Source organism: Pleurodeles waltl, chromosome 10 (genome assembly GCF_031143425.1).
Source record: "Pleurodeles waltl isolate 20211129_DDA chromosome 10, aPleWal1.hap1.20221129, whole genome shotgun sequence".
NCBI classification, from domain to species: Eukaryota; Metazoa; Chordata; class Amphibia; order Caudata; family Salamandridae; genus Pleurodeles; species Pleurodeles waltl.
This window is the reverse complement of record NC_090449.1, coordinates 1,063,144,573-1,063,170,089: the sequence shown is the minus strand read 5'-3', so window position 1 is coordinate 1,063,170,089 and position 25,517 is coordinate 1,063,144,573. Positions and strand designations below refer to the sequence as shown.

General features: G+C 46.5%; 1 protein-coding gene across 2 annotated transcripts in view; it reads right to left on the bottom strand.

The window, feature by feature from the left end:
• Positions 1 to 25,517, bottom strand: part of DAZL (deleted in azoospermia like) — a 580,342-nt gene that overhangs the window by 469,180 nt on the left and 85,645 nt on the right. The window lies entirely within an intron of this gene.

Here is a 25,517-nt window from a genome sequence, read left to right as displayed (position 1 = left end):
CCCCTGTGCTGCCCCAGCACACAATCTCATAGGCACTCGCTTCCGGCACCCTAATGTGATGCCCTGTTAACTGGCAAGTGGAAGCCCATACGCTTGTAAACTCTCTGGGTCACAACCAGCTTTCCACCTGCCAACCAGCCTCCAGTTAACCTCGCCCCACCGCAACCCGACCAATTATATTAACTTTCCTCTGGGCACCCAGCTGCTCACGGCTAAGTCACAACTCCCCAGGTGTCATGTTCAAGGTGGAGGGCAGGAAAGAAAACAGCCAGTAAACAATTAAATGGGAGATGTTCAGACTCCCAATATGAGGTTCACTCAGAGCTCTGCAAACATCGGGGGTGGTCACCGGGGCCAACCGTTAACCTCTTTGGTGCATGCGTCAGCCACTAGCCAACAAATGCACACCCTCTCTTGTGTGGGTCACGACCAGTGGCCGACGCCTGAGAGAGGTTTTAAAAATGCTCTGGTGTGACGCACCAGAGGAAAAAAAAAAAAATCAAGTCTCTCCAGCCCCCACCCTCCCCAGTGTCACGTCAGCGTGCTGCGATGCACGCGGATGTCACAATTTGATTTCCCCACCGGAGCAGGAAGGGGAGGTAAGGCCGCTTTCTGTTTCAGTGGGGAAAACCGGCCCAAAAGGGCCTCCCCAGCCTTCAGAAAGCCTTGTGTGAAAGGGTATATTCTCTACTTTCAAACAAAGACTTCCTGAACTGGTTTTGCCACGTTATCAATCCGGAGATCCACGGTCAGGAAGCCCCACTAGACACCAGGAATTACACTCTGGGGGTTGGCCCCTTGACAATGGCCTCCTCAAACGCCCGTGAACAGGTCTCACCCCCCTATGGGGAAAATTATTTTAAATAGATGTAAGGTTTCCCTGCCCTGGGTGGAGGAAGGAGTGATAGAGTGTAAGAATATAAATAGATGTCCATGCAAATGTAAATCTATCTACATATGTACAAATGATAAACGTTTAATGACTACAGGCTTCCGAGGAGGAGGCAGGGTGCATCTGAATCTTGTGCACTACATGCCACGAACAGATGTACACTAGGTAAGTGACATTTTCCGTTTGATAGCATGTGTAGCTGCAGATGCACATGTTATGCATAGACTACAAAGCAGTTAATCCTCCAAAAAAAAAAAGCAGTGGCTAGCCTGTAGGAGTTGAAGTTGTTTGAAATAGTGTTCTTAAGACAGCTTGGCCAACACTGGCTTGCTGCTTTGAAAATACATCTACACAATAATGTTTTGTAAATGTATGAGGAGTAGACCATGTGGCAGCTTTACATAGATCAGCCATTGGGATGTTTGCTAACAATGCCGTAGACGCACCTTTCTTTCTTGTAGAATGTGCTCTAGGTGTGATCAAAAGTGGTCTTTTTGCCTTAAGGTAACATGTTTGTATGCATCAAACAATCCATCTTGCGAATCCTTGTTTAGAGATAGGATTGCCTTTATGTGGTTGCTGAAAAGCAACAAAAAGTTGTTTTGTTTTCCTAAAATAATAATAAGCGCTCTTTTGAGATCAAGAATATGAAGGGCTCTTTCAACAACTTAGTCTAGCTGTGGGAAGAAGACTGGCAATTCCACTGTTTGGTTGATGTGAAAAGATACTACTTCTGGTAGAAATTTGGGATTTGTCCTAAGTACAACTTTATGTTTAAGGTTCCTTAAGAGTGAATGCTTCGGAGAATCGTGGACAGGGTCAACGCTGTGGAACAGCACCCAAGAACCAGGGATGACATCAGGAAGAGGTGGAAAGACCTACGGGGGAAGGTGCATTCCGTCGTTTCAAGACACCAGATAGCAGTACAGAGGACTGGCGGTGGACCCCCCACCTCCTCCCCCACAACTAACAACATGGGAGGAGCAAGTCTTGGCAATTATGCATCCTGAGGGCATTGCAGGAGTCGCAGGAGGACTGGACTCTGGTAAGTCAAATCTTTACTACTTTATCCCCCCCACCACCCTACCTGCATGCCATCACAAACTCCTACCCCTACCCTCACAACCATCACTCCAACACCTCACATATACCCCACTATCACAACCCACCCATCCCAATACCAAGCCCTTCATGCAACACCAAAGCATGGACCCCCAACACAGACCTGCATGGAAACCTATCACCACAGCATGCCCAGTAGAGACTCACCCAGCCCACAAAATCACCACTCACACAAGGCCAAGCTGACAGGGAAATCTCAACCATACAGGAAAACACACATATGCACAAGATGGCACACGCAGATACATTAACACTGCATTTGCATCCCCACAGGACCAATACTCAACGTCACCGGAGAGGAGGTGCCAGCTACATCCAGTCTCCTCCCACCCCCCCCCCCCCAAAGAGACCCGAAGTGAAGACCGCAGCTCTGCACGCCTGGATCAGGATGACCAACCTGGCCCATCAGGGACCTCTGGACAGTCTGGTACCCAGCCACAGTCCCAACCCACCACAGAACCTCCCCCCTCAGAAAACACCAGCACAGCACCCACCCAGCGGGCCCATGCCACTGTCCCCAGGACACGTCAATCAGCTGTGTGTCCACCACTACAGGGACCCCAGGCAACTCCACAAACACAGGACGATCAGGGACCTGGGGTCAGTGGCAGTGGGCACAGGACAACAGGGAAGCTGGGAGGACTGCTGTGCGACAGGGGGAGGACAGGCCCAGGGAACCCACTCTCCAACATCCTGGGAGATTACCACCATTCCCAGGAGACGATGGGCCAGATACTGGCCAAGTTGAAGGAGACCCAGCAGCTGCAGGAGGGACAGTACCTGGGGATCAGGGATGACCTAAGAAAATAAGTTACTTACCTGTAACTGTGGTTCTCCAGTATTGGTATCTTTCATAGATTCACATGCTTGAATCATTCCCCGTCGAAGTGGGAGTCCCACGGTATATAGAAAGCAATAAATAGATCATTTTTTTTCATTCAAATCAATTGGAAAAAACATTCAATTGTACAACTATCAGCCTCATTAGAAAAAGCCCAAACTTCAGCCAATCAGGCGAGACCACCCCTTTAGAATTCTCAGCAGAGGCTCAGTCTCTCAGATTTCTCCGCACTAGTGATTACAGGAAAGCAAAAGAGGTGAGCCCCTCTGGGGAGGAGGGTGGGTCGCATGTGAATCTATGAAAGATACCAATACTGGAGAACCACAGTTACAGGTAAGTAACTTATTTTCTTCTCCAGTATTAGGGTATCTTTCATAGATTCACATGCTTGAATCAGAGTAGTCAGCAGTAGGAAAGATGGTTGAGTTCTGAAACACCAGAAGCATGCCTGTGTATAATTTATCCAATATGGACTTATATAGGTAATTAACATTTGCACATCAATCCTCTAAAGGATTATATACATGAATATGGAAAATGTCACTTACCCAGTGTACATCTGTTAGTGGCATTAGTCGCTGCAGATTCACATGTTGTGCACAGTCTGCCATCTGGTGTTGGGCTCGGAGTGTTACAAGTTGTTTTTCTTCGAAGAAGTCTTTTCGAGTCACGAGATCGAGGGACTCCTCCCATTTCGGCTCCATTGCGCATGGGCGTCGACTCCATCTTAATTGTTTTCCCCGCAGAGGGTGAGGTAGGAGTTGTATATGCTAGTAATAGTGCCCATGCAATGGAGTGAATACGTATGTACATAATGTAGTTTAAAGTAATATTGAAAATGTCACTTACCCAGTGTACATCTGTTCGTGGCATCAGTCGCAGTAGATTCGCATGTTCTGCAATAGCTCGCCATCTGGTGTTGGGCCGGAGTGTTACAAGTTGTTTTTCTTCGAAGAAGTCTTTCGAGTCACGGGACCGAGTGACTCCTCCTTTTGTCTCCATTGCGCATGGGCGTCGACTCTATCCTCGATTGTTTTTCCCCGCAGAGGGTGAGGTAGGAGTTGAATTGTAGTAATAGTGCCCATGCAATGGAGTGACTAAGTATGCACCTATTTAAGGTTGAGATGATACATATATAAATAATTGAAGGTAACTTCCAAACTGCTACAGGCTCCCGGGGAGGCGGGTGGGCACATGCGAATCTACTGCGACTGATGCCACGAACAGATGTACACTGGGTAAGTGACATTTTCAGTTCGATGGCATCTGTCGCTGTAGATACGCATGTTCTGCATAGACTAGTAAGCAGTTATTTCCCCAAAAGCGGTGGATCAGCCTGTAGGAGTGGAAGTAGTCTGAAATAATGTCCTTAATACGGCTTGACCTACTGTGGCTTGTTGTGCGGATAACACGTCTACACAGTAGTGCTTGGTGAATGTGTGAGGCGTAGACCATGTGGCTGCCTTACATATTTCTTGCATTGGGATGTTTCCTAGAAAGGCCATGGTAGCACCTTTCTTTCTGGTTGAGTGTGCCCTTGGTGTAATGGGCAGCTGTCGTTTAGCTTTAAGGTAGCAGATTTGGATGCATTTAACTATCCATCTGGCTATACCTTGTTTTGAAATTGGGTTTCCTGCGTGAGGTTTTTGAAATGCAATAAAGAGTTGTTTAGTCTTTCTGATGTTTTTTGTTCTGTCAATGTAATACATTAATGCTCTTTTGACATCTAATGTATGTAGTGCCCTTTCAGCTACGGTATCTGGCTGTGGAAAGAACACTGGAAGTTCCACTGTTTGATTTAGATGGAACGGTGAAATAACCTTTGGCAAAAATTTAGGATTGGTTCTTAGGACGACTTTATTTTTGTGTAGTTGTATAAAAGGTTCCTGTATAGTAAACGCCTGAATCTCGCTTACTCTTCTTAGGGAAGTAATGGCGATGAGAAATGCCACCTTCCAGGTTAGGAACTGTATGTCGCAGGAGTGCATGGGTTCAAAAGGTGGACCCATAAGTCTAGTTAGGACAACATTTAGGTTCCATGAAGGAACAGGTGGTGTTCTTGGTGGTATAATTCTCCTAAGGCCCTCCATGAATGCTTTAATGACTGGTATCCTATATAGGGAAGTTGAATAGGTAGTTTGCAGGTATGCAGATATTGCTGCAAGGTGAATCTTAATGGAAGAGAAAGCTAGGTTAGATTTTTGTAAGTGAAGCAAGTAACCCACTACCTGTTCTGGAGTTGTGTGTAATGGTTGTATTTGATTAATATGGCAGTAGCAAACAAACCTCTTCCATTTACTTGCATAGCAGTGCCTGGTGGATGGCCTTCTGGCTTGTTTTATGACTTCCATACATTCTTGGGTAAGTTGTAAGTGCCCGAATTCTAGGATTTCAGGAGCCAGATTGCTAGATTCAGCGATGCTGGATCTGGGTGTCTGATCTTTTGGTTGTGCTGTGTCAACAGATCTGGCCTGTTGGGCAATTTGATGCAGGGTACCACTGATAGGTCTAGCAGCGTTGTGTACCAGGGTTGCCTTGCCCAAGTTGGTGCTATCAATATGAGTTTGAGTTTGCTTTGACTGAGTTTGTTTACCAGGTAAGGAAGGAGAGGGAGAGGAGGAAAAGCGTAAGCAAATATCCCTGACCAGTTCATCCATAGGGCATTGCCTTGGGATTGTTTGTGTGGGTATCTGGATGCGAAGTTTTGGCATTTTGCGTTCTCCCTTGTCGCAAACAAGTCTATCTGAGGTGTTCCCCAGAGTTTGAAATAAGTGTTCAGAATTTGGGGGTGAATTTCCCATTCGTGGACCTGTTGGTGATCTCGAGAGAGATTGTCTGCGAGTTGATTTTGTATCCCTGGTATAAACTGTGCAATTAGGCGAATTTGGTTGTGAATTGCCCAATGCCAAATTTTTTGTGCTAGCAGGCTTAACTGCGTGGAGTGCGTCCCCCCCTGCTTGTTTAGATAATACATTGTTGTCATGTTGTCTGTTTTGACGAGAATGTATTTGTGAACTATTATTGGTTGGAAAGCTTTTAGTGCTTGAAAAACTGCTAGAAGTTCTAGGTGATTGATATGCAGTTTTGTTTGATGTACGTTCCATTGTCCTTGTATGCTGTGTTGATCGAGGTGTGCTCCCCACCCTGTCATGGAAGCATCTGTTGTTATTACGTATTGTGGCACTGGGTCTTGGAAAGGCCGCCCCTTGTTTAAATTTATGTTGTTCCACCACAGAAGCGAGAGGTAAGTTTGGCGGTCTATTAACACCAGATCTAGAAGGTGACCCTGTGCTTGAGACCACTGTGATGCTAGGCATTGTTGTAAGGGCCTCATGTGCAGTCTTGCGTTTGGGACAATGGCTATGCATGATGACATCATGCCTAGGAGTTGTAATACCATCTTTGCTTGTATCTTTTGTGTTGGATACATGCGTTGTATGATGGTGTTGAAATTTTGAATTCTTTGTGGACTTGGAGTGGCTACTCCTTTTGATGTGTCTATTATGGCTCCCAGGTATTGTTGTACCTTGCGTGGCAGAATTTTGGATTTTGTGAAATTGACGGTGAACCCTAGTTTGAAGAGGGTTTGTATGATATGATTTGTGTGATTTGAGCACTCTATTAACGAATGGGCCTTGATTAGCCAGTCGTCTAGATATGGGAACACATGTATCTGCTGCCTTCTTATGTGTGCTGCGACTACCGCTAGACATTTGGTAAAGACTCTTGGTGCGGTTGTTAATCCGAAAGGCAGTACCTTGAATTGGTAATGTATTCCTTTGAATACAAACCTTAGGTATTTCCTGTGCGATGGGTGTATTGGTATATGGAAATAAGCATCCTTGAGGTCTAAAGTTGCCATGTAGTCGTGCAGCTTTAGCAATGGCAATACTTCTTGTAGTGTGACCATGTGGAAGTGGTCTGATTTGATGAAAGTGTTCACTACTCTGAGGTCTAGGATTGGTCTCAGTGTTTTGTCCTTCTTTGGTATCAGAAAGTACAGTGAGTAAACTCCTGTGTTTATTTGTGTGTTTGGCACTAATTCGATTGCATTCTTTTGCAATAGTGCCTGCACTTCTATCTCCAGGAGATTGGAATGGTGTGTTGTTAAATTTTGTGCTTTTGGTGGTATGTTTGGAGGGAACTGTAGAAATTCTATGCAATAACCATGTTGGATAATTGCTAGAACCCAAGTGTCTGTAGTGATTTTCTCCCATGCTCTGTAATAATGACCTATTCGTCCCCCCACTGGTGTTGTGTGGAGGGGGTGAGTGACATGTGAGTCACTGTTTAGTAGTAGGGGTTTTGGGGCTTTGGAATCTTCCTCTATTTCTAGGGAATTGCCCTCCTCTATATTGTCCCCGAAAACCTCCTCTATACTGTCCTTGGTAACTGGACGGTGTGGCTTGTGAGGTGCTGGCTTGTGTGCTTTGACCCCGAAACCCCCCTCGAAAGGGCGTTTTACGGAATGAGCTGTAATTCCCTCTGCTCTGCGGGGAGTAGAGTGCGCCCATGGCTTTGGCAGTGTCCGTATCTTTTTTGAGTTTCTCAATCGCTGTGTCCACTTCTGGACCGAACAGTTCTTTTTCATTAAAAGGCATATTGAGAACTGCTTGTTGAATCTCTGGTTTAAATCCAGACGTTCGGAGCCATGCATGCCTTCTGATAGTTACAGATGTATTAATTGTCCGTGCAGCTGTATCTGCAGCGTCCATGGAGGAGCGGATCTGGTTGTTGGAGATGGCCTGTCCCTCCTCAACCACTTGTTTTGCCCTATTTTGTAAGTCCTTGGGCAGATGTTCAATGAGATGTTGCATCTCGTCCCAGTGGGCTCTGTCATAGCGCGCAAGTAGTGCCTGGGAGTTCGCGATGCGCCACTGGTTTGCAGCTTGTGCTGCGACTCTTTTACCAGCTGCATCAAACTTGCGGCTTTGTTTATCTGGGGGTGGTGCATCTCCAGATGTGTGAGAGTTGGCCCTTTTCCTAGCTGCTCCTACAACGACAGAGTCTGGTGGCAGCTGTGTAGTGATGAAAACCGGGTCCGTAGGAGGCGGCTTATACTTTTTTTCTACCCTTGGTGTGATTGCCCTACTTTTAACCGGCTCCTTAAAGATGTCTTTTGCGTGGCGGAGCATACCAGGGAGCATAGGCAGGCTTTGGTATGAGCTGTGGGTGGAGGAGAGTGTGTTGAATAAGAAATCATCCTCGACCTGTTCTGAGTGGAGGCTTACGTGGTGAAATTGTGCTGCTCTAGCCACCACTTGAGAGTACGCGGTGCTGTCTTCTGGTGGAGATGGCTTCGCAGGGTATGCCTCCGGACTGTTATCTGACACTGGGGCGTCGTATAGGTCCCATGCGTCCTGATCTTGGTCACCCTGGCTCATGGTGGTGTGAGCTGGGGAGTGTGATGGAGTTTGTGCTGGTGAAACGTCAATCACGGGCGGAGGTGAGGGTGGTGGTGTAACTCTTTTCACCACTTTTGGTTGTGGTGTTTGTTCCGTCTGGAACTCCAACCTCCTCTTTCTCCTAATGGGGGGAAGGGTGCTTATTTTCCCTGTCCCCTGCTGAATGAAGATACGCTTTTGCGTATGGTCCACATCAGTTGCTTGTAGCTCTTCCTCAAACCTATGCTTCTGCATTTGGGAGGTTAGCGAGTGCTCTTCTGTATAAGAGCCTGAAGCTGGGTCGCTTGCAGTTTGTTTCGGCATCGAAACTTTGTCTGCGTGTTTTTTCGGCTCCGAGGTGACTTTTTTCCTTTTCGGGGCCGAAACCTCTCGGCGTCGATCTGTTTCTGTGCCGCTGTCTCGGCGTCGAGCCGTGTCCACACCGGCATCACGGTGTCGAGGCTTGTCTCCAGCACTTTCTCGGTCCCGAGAAGGCTGCGTGCCGGTGTCTCGACCGGAGTCGGACGATCTCGGCACTGTTTGGGCCTTTTTCGGTGCCGATGGTCGGTCACCGAATTTATGGGTCGAGCCATGGCCTGGTGGCAGTGGCGTCCCCTGGGCCTTGTAAATGTTTCTCTGTGTGGTTTTTGACGTCTTACTCACGGTTTGTGTATCGTCGAGTCCTTCGGAGTCGGAGTCTTGGATCGAGAAGGTACCTTCCTCTTCCTGTTCCTCGAACTCCCGTTGGGCTGTCGGTGCGGACGCCATCTGAAGTCTTCTGGCTCGACGGTCTCGGAGTGTTTTTCGGGACCGGAACGCACGACAGGCCTCGCAGGTGTCTTCGCTGTGCTCAGGTGACAGGCACAGGTTGCAGACCAAGTGTTGGTCTGTGTAGGGGTATTTATTGTGGCATTTGGGGCAGAAACGAAACGGGGTCCGTTCCATCGGCGTTCTTCAGCACGCGGTCGGGCCGACCAGGCCCCGACGGAGGATCGAAAAAACTACCCCGAAGGGCACCGGAGCTCTTCGATGCGGTGTTGAATGTAAGTACGCCGATCCCGAACGCAACAATACCGACGAAAATCTTCCGAAATTAGCTAATTTTCCGTTCCGAAACTCGGAGCGACAGGAACACGTCCGAACCCGATGGCGGAAAAAAAACAATCGAGGATAGAGTCGACGCCCATGCGCAATGGAGACAAAAGGAGGAGTCACTCGGTCCCGTGACTCGAAAGACTTCTTCGAAGAAAAACAACTTGTAACACTCCGGCCCAACACCAGATGGCGAGCTATTGCAGAACATGCGTATCTACAGCGACAGATGCCATCGAACATATATTTACAAATATACAGATGTTCAAGATCAACTGCTAAACGGCTACAGGCTCCCGGGGAGGCGGGTGGGCGCATGTGAATCTGCAGCGACTAATGCTACGAACAGATGTACACTGGGTAAGTGACATTTTCCGTTTGATGGCATGTGTAGCTGCAGATACACATGCTGTGCATAGACTAGTAAGCAGTTATCTCCCCAAAAGCGGTGGTTCAGCCTGTAGGAGTTGAAGTTGTTTGAAACAATGTTCGTAGTACTGCTTGGCCTACTGTGGCTTGCTGTGTTGTTAGCACATCTACACAGTAGTGTTTGGTAAATGTATGAGGCGTAGACCATGTAGCTGCCTTACATATTTCTGTCATTGGAATATTTCCTAGAAAGGCCATGGTAGCACCTTTCTTTCTAGTTGAGTGTGCCTTTGGTGTAATAGGCAGTTCTCTTTTTGCTTTAAGATAACAGGTTTGAATGCACTTAACTATCCATCTAGCAATGCCTTGCTTAGAAATTGGATTTCCTGTATGAGGATTTTGGAAAGCAATAAATAATTGTTTTGTTTTGCGAATTAGTTTTGTTTTGTCAATGTAGTACATTAACGCTCTTTTGATGTCTAATGTATGTAGTGCTCTTTCAGCTACAGAGTCTGGCTGTGGGAAGAACACTGGTAATTCTACTGTTTGATTTAAGTGGAACGGTGATATAACTTTTGGTAAAAATGTAGGATTTGTTCGTAGAACTACTTTATGCTTGTGTATCTGAATAAATGGTTCTTGTATGGTAAATGCTTGAATCTCACTTACTCTTCTTAAAGATGTGATGGCAATTAAAAATGCAACTTTCCATGTTAAGTATTGCATTTCACAAGAGTGCGCATGGGCTCAAAAGGTGGACCCATGAGTCGTATTAAGACAATGTTGAGGTTCCATGAAGGAACTGGTGGTGTTCTTGGTGGTATAATTCTCTTTAGACCTTCCATAAATGCTTTTATGACTGGTATTCTAAATAGAGAAGTTGTGTGCGTAATTTGCAGGTAAGCTGAAATTGCTGTAAGATGTATTTTAATGGAAGAAAAAGCTAGCTTTGATTTTTGCAAATGTAGTAAGTATCCTACGATGTCTTTGGCAGATGCGTGTAAGGGTTGAATTTGATTATTATGGCAGTAATAAACAAATCTTTTCCACTTATTTGCATAGCAATGTCTAGTGGTAGGTTTCCTAGCTTGTTTTATGACCTCCATACATCCCTGTGTAAGGTCTAAGTGTCCGAACTCTAGGACTTCAGGAGCCAGATTGCTAGATTCAGCGATGCTGGATTTGGGTGTCTGATCTGTTGTTTGTGTTGCGTTAACAGATCTGGTATGTTTGGTAGTTTGACATGAGGCACTACTGAGAGGTCTAGTAGTGTTGTGTACCAAGGTTGCCTTGCCCATGTTGGTGCTATTAGTATGAGTTTGAGTTTGAGTTTGTTTTGACTCAGCTTGTTTACTAGATATGGAAGGAGTGGGAGAGGGGGAAAAGCGTAAGCAAATATCCCTGACCAACTCATCCATAACGCATTGCCCTGAGACTGATCTTGTGGGTACCTGGATGCGAAGTTTTGGCATTTTGCGTTTTCCTTTGTTGCAAATAGATCTATTTCTGGTGTTCCCCAACTCTGGAAGTAAGTATTCAGTATTTGGGGGTGAATCTCCCATTCGAGGATCTGTTGGTGATCCCGAGAGAGATTGTCTGCTAACTGATTCTGAATTCCTGGAATAAATTGTGCTATTAGGCGAATGTGGTTGTGAATCGCCCAATGCCATATTCTCTGTGCCAGGAGACACAACTGTGTTGAGTGTGTGCCTCCCTGTTTGTTTAGGTAATACATTGTTGTCATGTTGTCTGTTTTGACAAGAATGTGTTTGTAGCTTATTATGGGTTGAAATGCTTTCAGCGCTAGAAATACTGCCAATAGTTCTAAGTGATTTATGTGAAACTGTTTTTGGTGAGTATCCCATTGTCCTTGGATGCTGTATTGATTGAGGTGTGCTCCCCACCCTATCATGGAGGCATCTGTCATTATTACATATTGTGGCACTGGGTCTTGGAAAGGCCGCCCTTGGTTTAAATTTATACTGTTCCACCATTGAAGCGAGGTGTATGTTTGGCGGTCTACCAACACCAGATCTAGAATTTGACCCTGTGCCTGTGACCACTGTGATGCTAGGCACTGTTGTAAGGGCCGCATGTGCAACCTTGCGTTTGGGACAATGGCTATGCTTGAGGACATCATGCCCAAGAGTTTCATCACCATTTTGACTTGTATTTTTTGATTTGGATACATGGCCTGTATTACATTGTGAAATGCCTGAACTCTTTGTGGACTTGGAGTGGCAATCCCTTTTGCTGTGTTGATTGTCGCCCCTAAGTATTGCTGTGTTTGACACAGCAGAAGGTGTGACTTTGTGTAGTTGATTGTGAAACCTAGTTTGTGGAGGGTTTCTATGACATACTCTGTGTGTTGTGAACACCTTTCTAGCGTGTTGGTTTTGATTAACCAATCGTCTAGGTATGGGAACACATGTATTTGCTGCCTTCTGATATGTGCAGCTACGACTGCTAGGCACTTTGTAAAAACTCTTGGCGCAGTTGTTATTCCGAATGGCAACACCTTGAATTGGTAATGTATCCCTTGGAATACAAACCTTAAGTACTTTCTGTGTGAAGGATGTATCGGTATATGGAAATATGCATCCTTTAGGTCTAGTGTTGTCATGTAGTCTTGTTGTTTGAGTAGTGGGATTACGTCTTGTAATGTCACCATGTGAAAGTGATCTGATTTGATGTAGGTATTTAATGTTCGGAGATCTAATATAGGTCTCAGAGTCTTGTCTTTTTTGGGTATGAGAAAGTACAGAGAGTAAACTCCTGTTCCTTTCTGGTGTTCTGGTACTAATAATACTATTGCTTCTTTTAGTAGTAATGCCTGAACTTCTAGTCCTAGAAAATCTATATGTTGTTTTGACATATTGTGTGTTTTCGGTGGTACGTTTGGAGGGAATTTGAGAAATTCTATGCAATAACCATGCTGGATAATTGCCAGTACCCAAGTGTCTGTTGTTATCTCCTCCCAATGTTTGTAAAATTGGCTTAGTCTCCCCCCCCACAGGTGTTGTGTTGGGGATGTGTGACTTGGAAGTCACTGCTTGTTTTGAGGGGTTTTGGGGCTTTGGAACTTTCCTCTTATTTTTGGGAATTGTGCCACTCTATATTGCCCCCAAAAACTTCCCCGCTGATATTGGCTTTGATAAGTGGGCCTTGCTTGTGAGGTTGTGGCCTCTGTAGGTTGACCTCGAAACCCTCCCCTAAATGGTGTTTTGCGAAATGTGCCTCTGCTTTGTGGGGAGTAGAGTGCGCCCATGGCTTTTGCGGTATCAGTATCTTTTTTGAGTTTTTCAATAGCAGTGTCGACTTCCGGCCCAAACAACTGCTGTTCATTAAAGGGCATATTCAGCACGGCTTGTTGTATTTCCGGCTTGAATCCTGACGTATGCAACCATGCGTGTCTCCTTATCGTTATTGCAGTATTTACTGTCCTTGCAGCTGTATCTGCTGCATCCATTGATGACCGTATCTGATTATTGGAGATACTTTGTCCTTCTTCTACCACTTGTTGTGCCCTTTTCTGGAACTCTTTGGTTAAGTGTTCTATGAAATGCTGCATTTCGTCCCAATGAGCTCTATCGTATCTTGCCAAAAGTGCTTGTGAATTGGCAATACGCCATTGGTTTGCTGCTTGCGCGGCAACTCTTTTACCCGCAGCATCGAATTTGCGACTCTCCTTGTCTGGAGGTGGTGCATCTCCCGAGGTATGAGAGTTTGCTCTCTTGCGAGCTGCCCCAACAACCACAGAATCTGGTGTTAATTGCTGCGTAATATAAACAGGGTCTGTTGGTGGTGGCTTGTACTTTTTTTCCACCCTTGGAGTTATGGCTCTGCCTTTAACAGGATCCTGAAATATTTGTTTTGAATGTTTTAGCATTCCCGGGAGCATAGGTAAGCTTTGGTATTGGCTATGAGTGGAGGAGAGTGTATTAAACAAAAAGTCATCCTCAATTGGTTCTGAATGCAAGGTGACGTTCTGAAACGCAGCTGCCCTTGAGACCACCTGCGTGTAGGATGTACTGTCTTCAGGTGGCGACGGCCTCGTAGGGTAACAGTCTGGGCGGTTATCTGATACAGGAGCTTCATAAAGGTCCCATGCATCAGGATCATCTTGACTCATTGCAGTACGAGTCGGGGATTGCATCAGTGGTGGAGTGGCTACCGGTGATGTGTGCATTGATGGTGGTGGAGTTGTTTGTCTTGTCACCTTTGCCTGTGGCTGCTTGTCTTTTTCTTGAAAGGCAAGTCTTCTTTTCATTTTAATTGGGGGAAGAGTGCTTATCTTCCCTGTGTCTTTTTGAATGTGGAGCCTTCTTTGAGTGTAGTCTGGCTCAACAGATTCAAGTTCCTCTCCGAACTTATGTCCTTGCATCTAGGAGGACAATCCCTGTTCCTCTGTGTAGGAACCTGTTTTCGGTCCCGAGGCTGGATGTTTCGGAATCGAAATCTTTTCGGTCGCCTTTTTGGGCTCCGAGGCAACCTTCTTTATTTTTTTCGGCATCGTGGTGTCTCGGTGCCGAACCATTTCGGTGCCACTGTCTCGGTTCCGAATCTGTTCGGAGCCGCTGTCTCGGGCCCGAGATTGCTGTGTGGCGGTATCTCGACCGGAGTCGGATGACTTCGCCACATGCATGCCCTTTTTCGGTGCCGGTGATCGGTCACCTATTTTTCGGGTTAAGCCATGGCCTGTTGGCGGTGGCGTCCCCTGGCCTTTTGTTGTCTTCTCGTGAGTTTTATGTTTCGACGTCTTACTCACGGTTTTCGGCGTTTCTTCGGGATCGAGCTCGTCCGAGTCCTATTCATGGATGGAGAAGGTTTCTTCTTCCTCCTCGAAACGCCCTTGTCCTGTCGGCGCCGACGCCATCTGCAGTCTTCTTGCTCTTCGGTCTCTTAATGTCTTCCTCGACCGAAACGCTCGACAGGCTTCACAGGTATCCTCCCCTTGTGCTCTGGAGACAGACACAAGTAACAGACCAGATGCTGATCTGTATATGGATACTGGTTATAACATTTTGGGCAGAAGCGGAATGGGGTCCGTTCCATCAGCCTTTAAGAAACACGTGGCCGGGCCGACCAGGCCCCGACGGGGGGATCGAAAAAACCCCAAAGGGCCACCGGAGCGCTTCAAAAATCGGTGTCGATCTGTTATAACTAACCCGATACCGAACGCAAACAATACCGACGATTTTTCCAAGATTCTAACTAACTTTCCGACCCGAAACAGAGCGAAAAGGAACACGTCCGAACCAGATGGCGGAAAAAAAACAATTAAGATGGAGTCAACGCCCATGCGCAATGGAGCCAAAATGGGAGGAGTCCCTCGATCTCGTGACTTGAAAAGACTTCTTAGAAGAAAAACAACTTGTAACACTCCGAGCCCAACACCAGAGGGCGGGATGTGCACAGCATGTGTATCTGCAGCTACACATGCCATCGAACACATATATATATCTACACATAGATCTATTTACATGAAAATATCATTCTGGCAATACGTAGAGGATGGAGGGTAAAAGGTTATTGGCTCACCTTATGCAAATAAATTACGTACCACTGCTTGTCCTACCGCGGCATCCATTCTGTCCGTAGCTTCCAGGCAGTAGTGCTGGGTAAAGGTGTGAGCACGTGTCCACGTTGCCGCTGTGTAGATCTGGCTCAGAGGGACTCCTGCGAATAGAGCTGCCGAAGTGGATACCGCTCTAGTGGAATGCGCTCTGACACTGGATGATAAGGGTTTCCCTGCCAACTGGTGGCATAGCTGTATGGCAGAAGAGATCCAGCGCGCTATGGTCTGCTTAGTCACGGCTTTGCCTTTATTGATCCGTCCATAACAAATAAACAGTTGCTCCGATTTATGGAAATTGCTAGTCCTTGGTATATAAAATTTTAAACATCGTTTAATGTCCAGAGAATGTAAGGCACGCTCCGCTGCAGTTTGCGGATTTGGGAAAAATGTTCTCAGAACCTCCGGCTCATTCAGATGAAAAGACGATGGAACCTTAGGTATAAATTTTGGATTAGTTCTCAGAATGACCACCTCTGGTTTGAATTGGATGAAAGGTGGAGAGATTGTGAAGGCTTGGATATCGCTAACCCTCTTCGCTGATGTCAATGCCAGAAGGAGGGCTGTTTTAAAAGAAATGAATTTGAGGTCTACCTTATGAATGGGTTCAAACGGATGCTTCATTAACTGGGATAGCACAATATTCAAATGCCACTGAGGTGAAGGACGGTGAATCGGCGGAAACATCCTGAACAAACCCTTAAGAAATTGTTTTATTATTCTGGATGACCATAAAGAAGGTGACGGAGACGTTCGGCGGAAACGGGATATGGCAGCCAGGTGCACTCTAATAGACGAATGCGAAAGGCCGGATTTAGCTAAATGCAATAGATATGGCAGAATCTGTACAGGAGAGGACTTAAGAGGATGAACGTTGAAAGTTGAGCACCATATGCAAAATCTCTTCCACTTGAACTTATATGTCCTGTTTGTAGACTGAGCCCTGGCACAGGCAAGTACCTCCCTGCAATCTGGAGGAATATCTAGGCCGTCGAATTCATGAGCCAGGCTGATAAACGAAGAGACGTCGGGTTGGGATGACGGACCTGACTCGTTGTTAGCAAATCCAGTAGTGTCTTCAGTCGAATGTGAGGCTGCTCCGAGAGTAATAGGAGTTCTGTGAACCAAAACTGGCGTGGCCATCTGGGAGCAATTAATAGAAGTCTGCATGGTTCCCTCTTCATTTTCTGCAGGAAGTCTCTGGATGAGTGGAAGAGGGGGAAAAGCGTATGCATAAATCCCTGACCATCTGATCAAAAACGCATTCCCCTTTGATCCCTTCTGCGGTCGCCAGCTCGGGAAGTGTTGGCATTTCTTGTTGTCTCTGGTCGCGAACAGATCCAGACTGGGTTTGCCCCAACGCCAAAAGAGATGGTCGAGAACTGACTGATTGAGTTCCCACTCGTGGCAGCTGGTTCAAGTCCTGCTTAAGGCATCTGCCCAGGTGTTGGTGATCCCCGGGAGATGTTCTGCTCTGATGGATATTCGATGTTGAATTACCCAATGCCACAGCTTCTGTGTCTCTAGCGATAATGCTTGCAATCTTGTGCCCCCGTTTGATGAGGTAATGCATGACTGTGGTATTGTCTGTTCTTATCAAGACTGAAGAACCCCTGATGTTTGTGAGGAAGGATTTGAGTGCCAAGGAAACCGCCCTTAACGCCAATACGTTTATGTGAAGTCGACTCTTGAGTGGACCATTTCCCTCTCACTGAAAGATCCTGCAAATGAGCACCCCATCCCTCTAGAGATGCATCTGTTGTTATAATGTGCACTGGCTTGTCCTTCAGGAATGAAATACCTTCTGAGATGAGGGGCGTATCCTTCCACCATTTGAGAGCTTGTTTTGCTTATGGGGTTATCCGAATTACGTCGTCGAAAGAACCTTCCGTTTGTTTCCATTGATTGTCTAACTGCTGTTGAAGTGTTCTCATGTGCAGACGACAATTTTCTATCAATGGAATGCAAGACGAAAGCATCCCCAGAAAAGACTTCTAAGTACGCACAGAAGCGGACCTTCTTTTGCTGAGACGTGCTGCTAAATCTCGAAGTTTCTTTCGTCTGTCGTGTGAAGCAAAGGCTTTTGCTTGGATTGTGTCCAAGACTGCTCCTAGAAAGGTGATGTTCTGTGAAGGATCTAGACGAGACTTGGGGTAATTGACTGTCAAGCCTAGTGTTCCGAAAAGAGATAGACATGTCTTCGTGTCCCTGCCAGCCTTTGACGTTGTTCGTGCCTTTATTAGCCAGTCGTCTAAATAAGGGATCACTTGTATCCCTAGTTGCCGGAGGTGGGCTGCAACCGGTGCCAAAACTTTGGTGAATACTCTTGGGGCCGCCCTGAGGCCAAAGGGCAACACTCTGAACTGGTAGGGAGTGCCTGCAACCCTGAATCGTAAGAATTTCCGATGACTGGGGTGAATGGGAATGTGGAAATATGCGTCCTGGAGATCTAATGATGTCATAAAGTCCCCTCGGTTGAGTAGGCACAGGACGTCTTGAAGGGAGATCATGCGAAAAGATTGCTTCTTGAGGTATTTGTTGAGAGAACGAAGATCTAAAATACGTCTCTAGTCTCCTGTCTTTTTCCGTATAAGGAAGAAGTGGGAGTAAAAACCTGTTCCCCTCTGGCTCCTTGGTACGATCTCTATTGCTCCCTTCTTCATTAGGAAAATGTCACTTACCCAGTGTACATCTGTTCGTGGCATTAGTCGCTGCAGATTCACATGTTGTGCATAGTCCGCCGTCTGGTGTTGGGTCGGAGTGTTACAAGTTGTTTTTCTTCGAAGAAGTCTTTTCGAGTCCCAAGACAGAGGGACTCCTCCTCCTTTGTTCCATTGCGCATGGGCGTCGACTCCATGTTAGATTGTTTTCCCCGCAGAGGGTGAGGTAGGAGTTGTGTATGTTAGTAATAGTGCCCATGCAATGGAATAAGTATGTACCAACTAAGGTTTAAGTAATATATTTACAAATGTACAAATGTTGAAGATAACTTCCAAACGGCTACAGGCTCCCGGGGAGGCGGGTGGGCACATGTGAATCTGCAGCGACTAATGCCACGAACAGATGTACACTGGGTAAGTGACATTTTCCGTTCGGTGGCATGTGTAGCTGCAGATACACATGTTGTGCATAGACTAATAAGCAGTTATCTCCCCAAAAGCGGTGGCTCAGCCCGTAGGAGTGGAAGTAGTCTGAAATAAAGTTCTTAGTACGGCTTGACCTACTGTGGCTTATTGTGCGGATAGCACGTCTACACAGTAGTGCTTAGTAAATGTGTGAGGCGTAGACCATGTGGCTGCCTTACACATCTCGTTCATTGGAATGTTTCCTAGGAAGGCCATGGTAGCGCCTTTCTTTCTGGTTGAATGTGCCCTTGGTGTAATGGGCAGTTCTCTCTTTGCTTTAAGGTAGCAGGTTTGGATGCACTTAACTATCCATCTGGCTATACCCTGTTTTGATATTGGGTTTCCTGTATGAGGTTTTTGAAATGCAATAAACAGTTGTTTTGTTTTCCTAATTTCTTTTGTTCTGTCAATGTAGTACATTAGTGCTCTTCTGATGTCTAATGTATGTAGTGCCCTTTCAGCTACTGAGTCTGGCTGTGGGAAGAACACTGGTAGTTCTACCGTTTGATTTAAGTGGAATGGCGAAATAACTTTTGGTAAAAATTTTGGATTGGTTCTTAGGACTACCTTATTTTTGTGTATTTGAATAAAAGGTTCTTGTATAGTAAACGCCTGAATTTCACTTACTCTTCTTAGAGATGTGATGGCAATGAGAAATGCAACCTTCCACGTTAAGAATTGCATTTCGCATGAGTGCATGGGTTCAAAAGGTGGGCCCATGAGTCTTGTTAAGACGATGTTGAGGTTCCATGAAGGAACAGGTGGTGTTCTTGGTGGTATAATTCTTTTTAGGCCTTCCATAAACGCTTTAATGACAAGTATCCTAAATAGTGAAGTTGAATGGGTAATCTGCAGGTATGCAGATATTGCTGCGAGGTGTATCTTTATGGAAGAGAAGGCTAGATTTGATTTCTGTAAATGTAGTAAGTATCCCACTACATCCTTTGGAGATGCATGTAATGGTTGAACTTGATTATTATGGCAGTAGCAAACAAATCTTTTCCATTTGCTTACATAGCAGTGTCTAGTGGATGGTCTTCTAGCTTGTTTTATGACTTCCATACATTCTTGGGTGAGGTTTAAATGTCCGAATTCTAGGATCTCAGGAGCCAGATTGCTAGATTCGGCGATGCTGGGTTTGGATGCCTGATCTGTTTGTGTTGTGTTAACAGATCTGGTCTGTTGGGCAACCTGACATGGGGTACTACTGACAGGTCTAGTAGTGTAGTGTACCAAGGTTGCTTTGCCCATGTTGGTGCTATTAGTATGAGTTTGAGTTTGTTTTGACTCAATTTGTTTACTAGATATGGAAGGAGAGGGAGAGGGGGAAAAGCGTACACAAATATCCCTGACCAGTTCATCCATAGAGCATTGCCTTGAGACTGCCTGTGTGGGTACCTGGATGCGAAGTTTTGGCATTTTGCGTTCTCCTTTGTTGCAAATAGGTCTATTTGAGGTGTCCCCCAAATTTTGAAGTAAGTGTTTAGAATTTGGGGGTGAATCTCCCATTCGTGGACCTGTTGGTGATCTCGAGAAAGATTGTCTGCTAGTTGATTTTGGATCCCTGGAATAAATTGTGCTATTAGGCGAATGTGGTTGTGAATTGCCCATTGCCATATCTTTTGTGCCAGGAGGCACAGCTGTGTCGAGTGTGTTCCCCCCTGTTTGTTTAGATAATACATTGTTGTCATGTTGTCTGTTTTGACAAGAATGTATTTGTGGGTTATGATGGGTTGAAATGCTTTCAACGCTAGGAATACTGCTAACAATTCGAGGTGATTTATATGCAGTTTTGTTTGATGTACGTCCCATTGTCCTTGGATGCTGTGTTGATTGAGGTGTGCTCCCCACCCTGTCATGGAAGCATCTGTTGTTATCACGTATTGTGGCACTGGGTCTTGGAAAGGCCGCCCTTTGTTTAAATTTATACTGTTCCACCATAGAAGCGAGATGTATGTTTGGCGGTCTATCAACACCAGATCTAGAAGGTGACCCTGTGCATGTGACCACTGTGATGCTAGGCACTGTTGTAAGGGCCTCATGTGCAGTCTTGCGTTTGGGACAATGGCTATGCATGAGGACATCATGCCTAGGAGTTTTAATACCGTCTTTGCCTGTATCTTTTGTGTTGGATACATGGCTTGTATAACCTTGTGAAAATTTTGAACCCTTTGTGGACTTGGAGTGGCTATTCCCTTTGTTGTGTTGATTGTCGCTCCTAAGTATTGCTGTGTTTTGCACGGCAGAATGTGAGATTTTGTGTAGTTGATGGAGAAACCGAGTTTGTAGAGGGTTTGTATGACATAATCTGTGTGTTGTGAATACCTTGTTAGGGTGTTGGTCTTGATTAGCCAATCGTCTAGGTAAAGGAATACGTGTATTTGCTGCCTTCTGATGTGTGCAGCTACTACTGCTAAGCATTTTGTGAATACTCTTGGTGCGGTTGTTATACCGAACGGCAACACCTTGAATTGGTAATGTATTCCCTTGAATACGAACCTTAGGTATTTCCTGTGCGAGGGATGTATCGGTATGTGGAAATACGCGTCCTTTAGATCCAAGGTTGTCATGTAGTCTTGTTGCTTTAGCAGTGGTAACACGTCTTGTAGCGTGACCATGTGAAAGTGTTCTGATTTGATGTAGGTGTTTAGTGTGCTGAGATCTAGGATTGGTCTCAGTGTTTTGTCCTTTTTTGGTATTAGAAAGTACAGTGAGTAAACTCCTGTGTTTACTTGTGTACATGGTACCAATTCTATTGCGCCCTTTTGTAGTAATGCTTGAACTTCTAGTTCTAGAAGGTCTAAATGTTGTTTTGACATATTCTGTGTTTTTGGTGGGACATTTGGAGGGAGTTGGAGAAATTCTATGCAATAACCATGTCGGATAATTGCTAATACCCAAGTGTCTGTTGTTATCTCCTCCCAGGATTTGTAAAACTGACTTAGTCTTCCCCCCACTGGTGTTGTGTGAAGGGGTTGAGTGACTTGTGAGTCACTGTTTGGTTGTAGGGGTTTTTGGACTTTGAAATTTTCCCCGGTTTCTAGGGAATTGTCCTCCTCTGTACTGGCCCCGAAAGCCTCCCCTTTGGTATTGTCCCTGGTAGGTAGACGGTGTTGATTGTGAGGTGCTGGCTTGTGTGGCTTGACCCCGAAACCCCCCTCTGAAAGTTGTTTTGCGGAAGGTGAGGAAAGTGCCTCTGCCCTGCGGGGAATAGAGTGCGCCCATGGCCTTGGCTGTGTCAGTGTCCTTTTTCAATTTCTCAATTGCCGTGTCCACTTCGGGTCCAAACAATTGCTGTTCATTGAACGGCATATTGAGCACCGCTTGCTGTATTTCCGGTTTAAAGCCAGATGTGCGCAACCATGCGTGCCTTCTTATGGTTACTGTGGTATTTATTGTTCTTGCCGCTGTGTCCGCTGCGTCCATAGAGGAGCGTATTTGGTTATTGGAGATGTTTTGTCCCTCCTCAACCACTTGTTTTGCCCGCTTTTGAAATTCTTTGGGCAGATGCTCGATGAGATGCTGCATCTCGTCCCAATGGGCTCTATCATATCGCGCTAGGAGCGCCTGAGAGTTTGCGATGCGCCACTGGTTTGCAGCTTGTACTGCGACCCTTTTCCCAGCTGCGTCGAACTTGCGGCTCTCTTTATCCAGAGGTGGTGCCTCGCCTGATGTGTGCGAGTTGGCTCTCTTGCGAGCTGCCCCTACCACGACTGAATCTGGTGGCAGTTGTGAGGTGATAAAAGCAGGGTCCGTGGGCGGTGCTTTATATTTTTTCTCCACCCTTGGAGTTATCGCTCTACTCTTGACCGGTTCTTTGAAGATCTGCTTTGCGTGCCTTAGCATTCCTGGAAGCATAGGCAGGCTTTGGTAGGTGCTAAGGGTGGAGGAGAGGGTGTTGAAAAGGAAGTCATCCTCGACAGGTTCTGCGTGTAACGACACGTTATGGAACTCTGCTGCCCTAGCTACCACCTGTGCATACGCTGTGCTGTCCTCAGGTGGCGAGGGCTTGGTAGGGTACGACTCAGGACTATTGTCTGATACTGGGGCGTCGTATAGGTCCCAAGCGTCTTGGTCATCTTGGCTCATGGTGGTATGAGCCGGTGAATGTGACGGAGTCTGTGCCGGTGATGTGCGAGTTACAGGTGGAGGAGAAGGTGGCGGAGTTACCTTCTTCACCATTTTTTGTGGTGTTTGTTCTTGAGTTTGGAACTCGAGTCTCCTTTTTCTCCTGATTGGGGGGAAGAGTGCTGATTTTCCCTGTCCCACTTTGTATGAAGATCCGCTTTTGTGTGTGGTCTACATCAGTGGTCTGTAACTCTTCTTCAAATCTGTGTTTGCGCATTTGAGAGGACAGTGATTGTTCCTCTGTATATGAGCTGGCAGTTGGTTCGGTTGCTAGTCGTTTTGGCACCGAAACTGTGTCTCTGCTTGTTTTCGGCTCCAAGGCGAATTTTTTCTTTTTCGCCGTCGAGCTTTCTCGGCGTCGATCTTCCTCGGTGCCGCTGTCTCTGCGCCGAGCAGCTTCGGTTCCGCTGTCTCGGCGTCGATCTTTCTCGGCAGCACTTTCTCGGTCCCGAGATTGCTGCGTGCCTGTGTCTCGACCCGAGTCGGACGATCTCGGCACCAGTTCGGCCTTTTTCGGTGCCGATGGACGGTCACCTACTTTATGGGTTGAGCCATGGCCTGTTGGCAGTGGCGTCCCCTGGGCCTTGTCTGTTTTCTTGTGTGGTGCTTGCTTCGACGTCTTACTCACGGTTTCTTCGACGTCGAATTCCTCCGAGTCCGATTCATGGATGGAGAAGGCTTCCTCTTCTTCTCCTTGTCCCTCGAACTCTCGGTGTCCTGTTGGCGTGGACGCCATCTGCAATCTTCTTGCTCGCCGGTCGCGGAGCGTTTTTCGGGACGGAAACGCACGACAGGCCTCACACGTTTCTTCCTTGTGCTCGGGCGACAGGCACAAGTTACAGACCAAATGTTGGTCTGTATATGGATATTTATTGTGGCATTTAGGACAGAATTGGAACGGGGTCCGTTCCATCAGTGTCGATGTTACACGCAGTCGGGCCGACCAGGCCCCGACGGGGGATCGAAATTACCCCGAAGGGCTACCGGAGCTCTTCACGATTCGGTGTCGATTCTATTCTTACCCGATCCCGAGCGAAACAATACAGACGTAGTTTTCCGAAGTTAAGACTATCTTTCCGTCCCGAAAACCCGGAGCGAAAAGGAACACGTCCGAACCCGATGGCGGAAAAAAAAACAATCTAACAAGGAGTCGACGCCCATGCGCAATGGAACAAAGGAGGAGGAGTCCCTCGGTCTCGGGACTCGAAAAGACTTCTTCGAAGAAAAACAACTTGTAACACTCCGACCCAACACCAGACGGCAGACTATGCACAACATGTGTATCTGCAGCTACACATGCCACCGAACATATAGTAATCTGTTCCAGAAGTTCGTTGAGATGGGCTGGCGGGGGACCTCTTAGTGGTACATGAGGGGGAGGCTGGTTGAATTCTAGGGTATGTCCTCTGTTGACAATATCTAGTACCCATTTGTCTGAAGTAATTTTGGACCACTGGTGGAGGAACTTGGAAATTCTGCCCCCTATTAGAGTGTTGATATAGGGGCTGGGTGCAGGCATCCGATGAAGGTCAATGCTTTCTTGCTGTCTCCTTGGTCTTGTAAGCCGACTTTCCTCTCGCTTGCTGCCTGAAATGCGTGGATGACTGTTGTCGAAAGGAATGTGGTTGTTGCTGGCCAAAGTTGGAACAAAACTGTCCCTGGTAAGAGGAGTATTGGCGATACTGATGTGCGCCTCCTCTATAAGAAAATGTTCCTCTCGCTCCCCGAAAGGGCTGTCTCTTGTATTGCAATGTTGCCAGAGATCTGGCTGTCTCAGTGTCTGCTTTAATGGATTGTAACGCATCATCCACATGCTTGCCAAACAAAAGCTCGCCATCATACGGCATGTCCAGAATCTTTAATTGTACTTCTGGCCTAAAAGAATTAGCTTTCAGCCACCCTTGACGCCTGAGTATGGCCGCTCCGGCTAACTGGCGAAAACCTGTAGACGAGATGTCTATGGCGCAGTCTATGATTTCAGCCGAGATCTTTTCACCCTCCTGTAGAATCTTGAGCGCTTCTGCTCTACTATCTTCAGGTAACCTGTCAATAAATTGCGACATATCAGACCACATCTGGAGACATATCAGACCACATCTGGCAGTCGTACCTTCCTAGGACTGCTAGAGAATTTGCTGCTCTAACTGTAGTGGCCGCCATCGTTGAGAACTTTTTCCCAATCGAATCCAATCGACGTCCTTCCTTGTCTGGGGGGGGGGGCAGTCAGAGATGCTGATGGATTTCTGGACCTTCTCTGAGCTGCCTGCGATATGACAGAGTCTGGTTTAGGATGACTAACCAGACATGCTGGAGAATTGTCCGGTGCTTTATACTTCTTCTCAAGTCTCGGTAAGACTGCGGGAATGGATGATGGAGTCTGCATGACCTTAAGACCCTCCTCCCAGATGAAGTCAACAATGGGTATAGCCCTTACAGACTTCCTAGTATCCTCTTTGAAGTCATAAAGAAAACAGTCTGACTGCTTTGATGTTATTGGCAGTTGGAATCTTTTTGCAGCTCTTTCCATCACACTGTGAAAACCACCAATATTCTGCGGCGGAGAGTACACTGGCGGTGGCGTAGAAGGAGATGGTGTTTGAATTTGATATTCATCCCATTCTGGAATGAGTGAGTCAGTGTCCTGAATTTCACCTTCTTCCTGCTCGTCCTCAGATGAAGGTGGAGCAATATCCTGTCCAGATGAAGGAGCTGTGGTAGGATCAGGCAATTCAGATGGTCTAGCAGGGGTGGACACTGGTGTATGCGGAGGTTGCACCGGGGTAGAAGAGCCAGGTGGAGGAAATCTAGAATAATAATCCTGCATCATCTGCTGTAGGTTAGCTATCAACGAGACAGGCATCTGAACTGTCTGCTCCTGCTGCTCTTGAAGTTGCAAGTGACTCTGATTCTGCTGATCCGAATAAGGCTGGTTATCTTCTTCTTCATCATCATCTTCCTCCTGACACTTAATTCGTAGTTCAGATGGGCT